At 43.6% G+C, this 10,340-nt stretch overlaps 1 protein-coding gene across 5 annotated transcripts in view; it reads left to right on the top strand.

Annotated features, from left to right (window-relative positions):
- Positions 1-1,285: 1,285 nt before the first annotated feature.
- Positions 1,286-10,340, top strand: part of MKNK1 (MAP kinase interacting serine/threonine kinase 1) — a 39,927-nt gene continuing 30,872 nt past the window's right edge. For 3 of the 5 annotated variants that reach the window (XM_012722528.1, XM_012722527.1, XM_012722524.1), the window contains exons 1-2: positions 1,286-1,353; positions 9,628-9,806. The gene's annotated coding sequence lies outside the window, so the exon portion shown is untranslated. Of the gene's footprint in view, positions 1,354-7,110; positions 7,155-9,186; positions 9,314-9,627; positions 9,807-10,340 lie in introns of those variants that run through there. The other 2 variants (XM_012722526.1, XM_012722525.1) reach the window with 2 other exon arrangements.

The raw sequence follows: 10,340 nt of genomic DNA, 5'->3' as shown, positions 1-10,340 counted from the left end.
TGTTTTCCTGTTGGCTCAAAATCCATAAAAAAAAAAAAATTTATGGGGCCAGAGCATCCACCTGTTGAGCAAAGGATGCCCAACAGGCTTGGCCTCAGGAACATGCAGCTTCTTTGAGGTGTCCTGCTGTCACTACCACTACCCCACCCCTGGGAGCTGTGCGGTTTGTTAAAGGGAGTCACAAGCGTGGCTGAAGCTTCGCCTGATTTGGAAGATCCTCTCAGAGCCCTGGGCTCAGAGGTTAATGGAACTTGGGAGCCCTGTGGAGGACATAGCAACTTTGAAACCCGAGATTGGAGTAGGCATATATGACTGAGGACCAGCGGCTATTGAGACATTCAGGAAACTGGCTAATATGGTCTTAAGGACATGACACTTGGGTGGGCCTGGAAGTGATGGGTGGGAAAAGTTAGGGTGCATAGCGTCCTTAGGTTGGACAGAGGGACTCTGGAACTGACTGAACAGAGATGCTTGGGAGAAGGCCTCCTTCTCCCATCTTCACAAGACTGGGAAATCTAGCAAAGCCCTGAATGTTCCCTAAAGTTCCGGACCTCCTTCCATTGCACCGATGAGAAGGCTGAGCCCAAGAGGAAAGGGCACAAACTTTTGTCAGGTGGATAATGGGAAGGACATCCAAGAGACTCTCTAACTAGCTCAGCTCACCAGGCTCCCACACAATCCTGAGACAGGCAGGGAAGGATGTTTACTTCCATTTCACCAAGGAGGAAACACTTGGCAGGAGATCCTGAAATAAACCCGACTCAACATTCACATTACTTCATCACACTTGCAGCCTAGAGGCGTGGCAAGTGTTGGCTGAGGCATCAATTTATTTGCATCTTTTAAATCGAAGAAATGAACTTACAGGTTTTTTAAAGGTAATGTTTTCCTCGAGGAGTAAAATTACAGACATCCACACCTTTTGAGAAATTTTATAGAATTAGCTCTCGTTTCAGAAAAGACTAGCAGAAGCCCACCTAGGTAAAAGGAACTTGAAAAATTCCTTCCTGGCTTGCAGAAGCTCTCGATAAAAGTTAATTACACCAGTGGCTGCCTGGCCTCGTCCCTCCCGGCGCTTTCCCAACTTCCCCACCTTCGCCCCGAAAACACAGCGTCCAAAAGAACCAAACCCCGTCCCAGCCCCACCCATCTCCCCACCCCCTCAATACCACGCCTGCGCAGTAGCGCGACCTCGCCGCGAGTAGCCTCTAAGGCGCAGGCGCAGCTCCGCCCTCCCACGCCCCTCTCCGGTCGGGCCCACCCCTCGGGTCTAGCACCGCCTCTTCCGCGATCTCGGCGGCGAGATCTGCCCGTGGGGGTGCGCGCGACCGGTGCCGCCGAGCGTCAGCCGAGGTAAAGGCGGGCCAGCGAGGTATCCCTCCGAGCAAAACGGGACCGGGGGGGTCTGTGGGCGAGTCTCGACGGGGCTGTCAGGGCCGCCAGAGCCGCTAAGGTCACGACCCGCTTCTGTTGCCCAGGGAACAGCCGAAGGACGCTTCTTGAGGGCTGTCTTCGCCACTCCGTGTGACGAGCTCGGGCTGGGGTTGTGACAGGTGTCCGAGGTTGGAGCTGAGTGTGGGGCCAGTTTGAAACTCAGTCCCAATCAGGCTGTCTGCCTGGCCTCAAGGCTCCGGCAGTTCAAAGCATGAATAATTTTTCCTGAGAGGAATTTATAGCATGTGTGTGCTACCTAATTTTAAAGTTATCCGTTTTCATTTAAAACCTCCTGACATGTGGGCGTCTCTGTAAGGGGGGGATCGCAGTGTCAGGTGCAGTCTCTTCTGAAGGAGTCTGCAGGCTACCTCTCTGAAAGTAACAGATCAAAGGCCAGCGTGGGCGACAGGTATGAAGTATTGAAGCTCTTGGGGTCAGGCACTCCTGGCTTTAGATCTCACCTCTCCTAGGTGTGTGTTCTGGGGCAAGTCATTTCCCCGCGCAGAGATTTAAGAAAGGAAAAGGGCATAGTAGGTCATCGTGGAGGTTGAGTAAGAGTACCTGTGTCACCTAGTGTAGCATCTGTCATGAAAGGAGTGCTGAGTACATGGTAGCTATGACTTCTAGGAACCAAGTCACTTTGGAGTGAGGTACTTTAGAGAGGCCCTAGGGGAAAGGTGAGGCGACCTAGTTCTTGCAGCTTCAGTGGGATTGATAGTGCTGACCTTGCAGGGTGCAAAAGGAAGAAATGCTCATTGACACCTGCCATGTGCTAACCCCATGTTGGCAGTTGACATAGGTTAATTCAGCCAGATACTTTCAGCCCTACTGCTGTTTTCTTCAGCTCTAAAGAGAACTAGGCTGGAAATGATGTAAGGAGGAAACCCAGGATTTGGGTTTTGTATATGAACTGGGCCAGCTGGAGATTTTGGTTTCCCCTCCTTCAATCTCCCTCTTCAGCTCTTCCCTTTCTGTAATCTAAAGGGTTAACTGAGTTCTTGACTTGGTCTGGGAGGCCTGTTACTCTAGTGCTCCAGCAGATTCTGATGGTTAGAGTACCTGGCATGTGAGAACCCTTAAACGCAGATTGCATATGACTGAACAGCGGGAGAGAGCAGCTCTGTCCAGTGTGTGCTTAGGAAGTACATGCGGGCCGCCCGTTTAGTGGTTCCACGGTCATCTAGTGACTTGGCTTCCTTTGAATCCTGCCCATGGGTGCCCATGTGGTCTTGCTGAGACGGTGGTGGGCTTCATTGCCGACTGTGAAGAGTTGGGCTCTCAGCCTGATACAGGTGCCTCCATAATCTGTTCCCAAACCTCTGTCCTGCGCTGTTTCCCTTTGTTCTCCCAAACTTGTGCCCTGTGCCCCAGTCAAAATTAACTAGTTTTTGTTTTTCACGCACTCCTTACATGTTTCTTTGTTTGTATTCCCTCTTCCTGGAGTTCCTGCTTTCTCACCTTTCAGGAGCCATGTCTCAGTTGGCCTTGTTGTCTTCAAAGCTACTCTGACTCTCCTGCTGGATTAGTTGTTCCAATTTCCATCTTCTATAGCAAAGACTATAACTGATCACTGTCTGCCGTGGGGATGTCATCCCATACATGCTGATAACATTGGTGACAGGGGCCCAAGTCTTTCTCCTCCCTCCTCTGTCTGGCACATAATAGTCCTCTGCAGTGTTTATAGTTGAATGAGTCAGTGACATCTTTTATTTACTTGCTTTGGTTTTGTTTTATGAGCTTTCAGGTTTAGAGTGGGCTTTGAATGTTTTCTTCTCCTTATACCTAAGGATAACCCCATTTTAGATTGGTGATGACCTAATTATAAGAATAAAAGGCAAAAAAAAATGTAGGAGTGCTTGCAATGCAAGATTCTTATTGCTGCGCCTGTTCTAAGGCTCTCGTCATGGTTTGCTTAGTTTTCCTGAAAGGAAGGTGGGGACCTGTTTGGGGACCTGCATTGAGTGTGAGCCAGCGCTCGCCAGGGAAAGCTGCCCTTGGCCTTGGCCACCCCACCTGGGGCTGGGATTCCCATCTGGGGTCCAGCAGCTACCAACTCACATTTTCCCTTGCTGACAGCACAGGATTAGAGGGCTCTTTGTTGATCATAGATAGATACATCATTCAAGGTAGAAGGCACTTGGGAGCCCTCTGGCTCTATCTCTTTAATTTTACAGATGGGAAAGGCCCAGAGAAGGGAAAGGACATGATCATGATCACGATTATACAAAGAAATCAGTCAGCAGGGGAGATAGCCCTAGAAGTAAAGTCTTGACTACTTTTTCCACTATTTCACATTACTACTATCATATTCAGCGTTTAGTGAGTTCTTACTATGTGGCAGATACTGTTTTTAGTGCCTTATATACATCGTCTCAAAACTCTTATATTATTGTTTTGGAAACTGAGGCAGATAGAAATCATTTGGATCTACTTTCTGATTCCAAGCTCTGACTTTAGTGGTAGTCATACTTACCAGAGGGCGAAACAGTTTTCCAGAGAGCTTGCTCCCAGCTCACCCTATCTCTATAATTCAGATACATCCTCTAGCAGTGTCTCTGTCTTGAAATATATTTTGAGAGGAGTCCAGAATGTGATGAAAGATTGGATGAAGCAATGAAACAAACATGAGTATTAGTGGATTTTAGTTTAAGAATGTTAGTAAACTGTAAAAATTGTATGTTTATCAAATCAGACAGCAAATGCAGAATTTTCTAATAAACTAAGTCCAAGATCTTTCTGTAAATATTACTAGCCAACGGTGAAAAGAGTAACTTCACCAAACACATAACTGAACTCTTGTTATGTACAAAACTCTTGTTATATACAAAGAGGAAAACACACATTTCCTGCCCTAGAAGTAGTTGTCATCTCAGCCTTCCCCCTCCAGTGTAGTTGACAAGATAGATAAGTACATAAATAACTGAAATCAGACTGACTGTAGTAAAGGTAGCAAAGAATGTAAACAAAGTGGGAGTTTGAGAAAAGAAATCAATCCCAACATGACCTAAGAGGGTCTAGAGAAGGATTCTTGAAGGTAGAGAATTTTTGCTGGACCTTGGAGAAAGTTCAGTCCTGTGAGAAGCTGCAACTTGAGTAGTGTTGAGGTAGAAATGAAGTGAGTGAGAGAGTTGGGAAAACAGATGTAGTTGGTGAGAGGTGGAAAATAAGCTGAAATGTTAATTGTGGTTAAAATGTAGAGAGGGATGTGGAGAACAGAAATAACATTTATCTAGTGTTTGCTCTGCTTTGTGGCTTGTAGTACATTAGATGCTTTGTGCGCTATAATTTATTTAATCCTTATAATCTTGTAATAAGGAGATATTTATCCTCAATTTTAAAACTAAGAAACCAGACATTAGGAAGACTAAAGAAACTTGCCCCAGGTCAGGTACCTATTAAATGATTACAACTTATTAGCATACTAGTGGCCCTGTCCAAATTGAGTGTTGGGATCAAGGACCGAGTTCTTTCTGTTATAAGTAAGGCTCCAAATGACTAGGACACTGTTTACTCTGGCTATAGAATGGACTCTGGACTGAAGCAAAGAATGTCCCAGAATGGGCACATTAGTAAGGAGGCTGTTGGCATCCAGTCCAGGCCTAACTTGTGAACTGCTGATGTAATATGGGAGCTTCCTGGTCTGGTCCGCTTCTTGGTTTAGTATGTGAGTGTTTGGTAGCTCCTTTTGCACCATAAATCAGCACATTGTCATCACTAACTAGTGAAATCTTATAATTGGTTTACAGAGGCTGTTGCCACCCTTTTTAGGCACAGGTTCTAATGTGAGATTAGCAGATTATTATGAAAATGTCTGGGCAGGTAACCCATTTAGCTCATACTATTCCTTTATTTTCTCCCCTTAAATTCCACAGATAATCTATCATAAATGAAAGAGGACTACCTACACTTGGAATCAAGAGGTTGGCATCAGGTTCTGGCTCTGCTTGTTATCATCTATGAGTCCTCAATCTCAGATACTTTTTCTATAATACAGGTTCCGAGATCTCATTTATGTCATGTGGTGTTTCTTCCATGGAATGGTGTAAGAACATGACTTACAATATGAACCTGGGGAAAAGAAAAACAAAAAAAAGAATATGAACCTGAATACAGTGCAACCAGGGTTTAGATTCCAGCCTCTTACCCTTTTAGCGGGAGACAGTAGTTCGGTGTGAGGTCCCTAGAGTTGGCCTGCTCAGCTTGAGTCCTGGCTCTGTGTCCCCTCACTGTGTGACTTGGGAAAACTTTTAACCTTCCTGTCTCAGCTTCTTCATCTAACAAGCATTAGCTACATGTGGGATTGTTAGGAAGATTGAGATAATTTATGTTAAACACTTAGAACAAAAGAGTTCAGTGAATGTTTTAGCTTTAATAGTAATATTAATTCTAACATTCAGTTAAGTATTGTTTTGATAGAAACAATACTGTCTTACCCTGATATGATCACCTTCTCTTTCTTTGTATTTCCTCATCAGCAAACTTTGAAATACTAAATCGTCCCATCATGACATGCCAGAAAGTACCTGTAGGAAAAGGGTCAGTACAAAAAATCAGTGGCTGATGAGAAAATCTTACCTGACTTGGGTTTTTACATACCTCTTTCCATAATGAAAAGGAACACAGCTACAATAGCATATTTATTCCTTTTTGCGCAGTACTCAATAAAAGTGTAAGGTCCCTCCAATTCACTTGCCAAAAAGTACAATAGCAGTATCTCTGGAAAAGTGGTGCCTAATTTTGGTTCTTCTTTCTTGACAACATAAACTCCTCTGACCTTAACATAAGAATTTCTTCTTGTTCCATTTTCCATGAATATGGAGAAGTTCCTTTTGATTATAAAGGGAGGATGAGATCAAGACTTTCTCATGAGAACCCTTTGTGTACTGAAAGCCAGAATTGAGTCAGGCCTCATCTTCTCTTCTCCAGGCTAAACAGCCTTGGCTTCTTTTACTACACTCTTGAAACCTATTTTCCATTGCTTGGATCCCATTGGTCATGCTTCTTTTTTTTAACTTCTTGGCTATAACCCAGACTGTGCTTAGCCTGCTAGTAAGAGTACAACTAAAACAGTTTAATGGAAGACAACTTCAGGTGTTTTCATTCATTCTTTAACATTTGGTTACCCATGCCATCTCTTACCTGCTCCTAGCTTCTACCGTGCACTAAAATGTTATGTGCTATGAATGAATTATGCACAAGTGTGGGAAGTGGGAAACTGTTAGGGCTGGTAGGTAGAAATAAACAGTCCATTTTGTCTGGGCTACAGGGCGAGGCACTACAGAGGAGTGGACTGGGGGCAAAACTGTGGAGGACAGGAGCCGGTTACTCCAGTGGTGGTGAACAGCTGTTAGGGATTTTGGAGTAAGGAAGTGGCAGGTGCAGATCTGCCTTTGCAGACCAAGGACAGAGATATTGCAAGCTTTAGTCTTATCTGTTTCCCACCGATGTTTTGTTTTGAAAGTACTATAACAGATTCCCTGTTTATATACCTGTTGTTTTGTTTTACCTTAAAGCTTCTATAGAAAGTGTAGTTCCTGAGCTCTGGAAAAATTTCATTCCCTACAGAGCAAAAAAAAATCATGAAGCATTGTGAGAATTGGCCACTCAGCCTATCCAGGACAGACCATTCTGTTCAGTCTGGCCCATCTACCCTCTCCCAGCCCTAGAACAAGAAGAGGTGCAAAGTCAAGGAGAGGCTCCAGGGCTCATCTGTGTATTTGGTAAGGAAATATTTAAGCAGTGTGAGAATCAGAAGTTCTTGCTGAAGAGGTTAAGAGGTCAGCAGACTTTGGAGTGGTAGCAGCAGGAAGCAGGGCTGACTAGGCACTTGGAATCCCATGTCATGTACCTGAAAACCTGCAGATCTGATCCTGTCTCTCTGCCTTTGTACTTTGCTATCAGTGTGTTCCCACCTTCCCAGTGGTGGTTTACAGAGTAGCTGGGTAGCTTTCTGCGGCCGCAGTTGATATGGGAAGCCGTATCCCAAATTAAGATAATAGTTATTATTTATTGAGCGCCTACTCAATGACAGGTATTGTGCCGTGAACTTGACTCACATTAGAGCATTAAGTTCTCACAATAACACTGTGATGTGTTAGTGCCTCCAAGGAGGCGCAGAGAAGTTAAATATCATGTATATGTGCTGCCGAAGCAAACACGCAGAGAAGTTAAATATTATGTCCAAGGCTACCTCACTAGTAGATGGTAAGGCCAGAATTGGAGTGTAGTTCCTCATGACGTGAAAGTCCACGGGCTTTCTGTGTTTTCAGCCCTAGAGTGACTCCAAATGTGAGAACAACACAAAATCCATAGAGTAGTTATGTGGGCTGTTTTTGCTGTGGGCCTTCCAGAGGTGGAAAAGAATAGGAGTGGGCAGGAGGAATGTTGCTGGAGACCAGGGCACATGAGCTGGTTGGAAAACTGTAGCCTACAGGCCATATCTGGCTCATTGCCTGTTTTTGTATGGACTGCAAGCTAAGAGTATTTTTTACATTTTTAGATAGTTGGTGGGGGAGAGGATCAAAATAGAATGAATATTGTGTGACATGAAAACTCAGTATCCATAAATAACATTTATTGAAAGATAGGCTCAACTTTTCCTTTACATATTGTCTATGACTGTTTTCATCCTACAGAGACAAAATTGAGACCATGTGACACATACACAGCCTAAAGTATTTACTCTGGCTCTTGGCAGAACAAATTTGCCAACGTCTACGACAGGCAACAAGAAGGGACCAAAGGGGTTAAATCTGTGGCAAGACAAAGACAAAAAGTTAAAGTTCAGAGTGTTCAAGGTTGTGTTGTGGCCTTAAGGACAGGAAGTACAACCTCAGCTGCCCTGGACATACTTCCACGGGACTGCATGATTTATTTGGATAAAAATAAATGAAAATACAATAAGAAGGATTACATTCTATATGCTAACTTCTCTACTTTATAATAAAGAAATAGTTTGCAGTTGAAGTAGTTTAGTTATTAACAGGGGTACCTTTGTTACCAATACTACATTAGATACTGGAAATTACACAGTGAAAACGGTAAGTACTTGCCTCTGGGAAGCTGCTGGTGTGGTGGGAGAGCCACACGTCCGTGTATGTAGCCAGCTTCAGTTTATCATAGTAGTATCCTGTGGGTTTGACTAATGCTGGGTAGAGTAGAAAGGAGAGTCAGAGACTGCTTCTGTGACTTGTGGGGCTTCCAGTAATGGATGATGGGTCTTACAGGATGAATATGTGTTATGTTTCAAAGAGCTGTGTTCCAGGTTGAAGGAAAATCTGACCTTATGAGTATTTGGCGCTCAGGAGGTTGGAGGAGAAAGAGACATTGGGAATAATTTAAAGGTTCTGTGGCTGGGTGGCTGCTATCATCTGACCAAGAAGAAGAGAAAGGAAGAAGGAGTCAGTAGAGGGGGGCTGGGCACAAGCACAGTTTGAAACTCGTGACTTGAGTTAATGCTGAAACACATCCAGATTCCTTTTTAGAAATCTTGGCACAAGGGCCACAGTGCAGATGTTAAGTGCATTTTCAGAGCTTTTCCATTGGGAAAGGGGACATACATATTCATTTGGAAGAGAAATTGACAAGTTAAGTTTGACATGTGATAGCTAGAGACAAGAGGTTCTAAAAAAGCAGTGGACATAAAGCATATTAAGTCATTGGGTGGAAAACTAGCGGTAATCATGCTTTGGGCATGAAACCTTGTTCCTGTTCATAGTCTCATCATGAACTTTATCTTTCTGGCTCAGTTATCTCCTGCCTATGAGACCTGGATCTGGGCACTAGGAGAGAGGGCCAGAACTCCTTCATCTCTAAAAGTGGACAACAGGAGTGGCAGCTTTTACCTTACCTTCTGCATAAGACTCCTCAGTGAACAGAGGTGCTTTTATCTGTCATTGGGGCCCAGTTAATGACTTTTGGGGTCTATAATCCCACAAAGGAGACAGAATCTGAAAACCTTTAATGCAGACCCTTGTTAGATCTCCAAATGCATGTTGTCAGCATTTTCAAATGTGATTTTTAAGAGCCTGGGAAAATCTGTGATTGTTATATATATGTATGTATGTATGTATATATGTATATTATATGTAACTTGGATAATGTATAAGCTTGGCAGCACTTAAGTTGATCTTTTCTCTGGTCCTTTTAAACAAGTCATTATTTTGATATCCTTTCTATTTCTGCTTTTGGAAGATTTTCATGCTGGATAATGATGAAACAGAGAACAGTGAAAGACTGAGGAATGTCTGCTTCACACAGAGCCCTTTGAGACACTTCCTCTAGCTGGAAGACAGCAGCCCCAACCAGCACTATTTCATGTGGAATCTCAAACTTACAGAAGATTTACTTCCCAAAAGTTGACAACCCTATCGGTAAGATTAAATGCACCTTTTACTTAACCTTTTAAATTGCTTGAAGTCAAGAAATGATCAGATATTTCCAGAGGAAGGGTGGGTCAGAGGTTTCAGTATTCAGTTTGGCAGATTCTCTGGGCTCCCTGACATAGTCACTCAGCAAAGAGGAGCACATTTCTACCAGGAGAAAAAAGGAAGAAAGGGTATTAAGAAAGACCACAGGTAAAGCATTTATTTACTTTTCAAAGTAGAACAAATTATCATAACAAAATAAATACAACGGAAGTATGAAAAATAAAATTCTGTACCTCCACCTCCTGCGGCCAATTTCATTCCCCCTAAGCAACCATCGTAATAATAGTTTGAGGTATATCTTTTCAGGTTTTTTTATTTTATTTTATTTTTTTAAGATTTATTTTTATGTATTTGTGCATATAGAACTGGGGTACAGGCCAGAGACTCAGGGGTGGCGAGAGGCTTCCCCAGAGACACAGTGGGGAGCAGAACAGGCACATCAACGAAGTACACTGTTGAGGGGAGCAGCAGGCGGGT

This window comes from Condylura cristata, unplaced genomic scaffold (genome assembly GCF_000260355.1).
Source record: "Condylura cristata isolate star-nosed mole 26May11 unplaced genomic scaffold, ConCri1.0 scaffold00008, whole genome shotgun sequence".
Lineage (NCBI taxonomy): Eukaryota > Metazoa > Chordata > Mammalia > Eulipotyphla > Talpidae > Condylura > Condylura cristata.
This window is presented reverse-complemented; position numbering and strand designations above follow the sequence as displayed.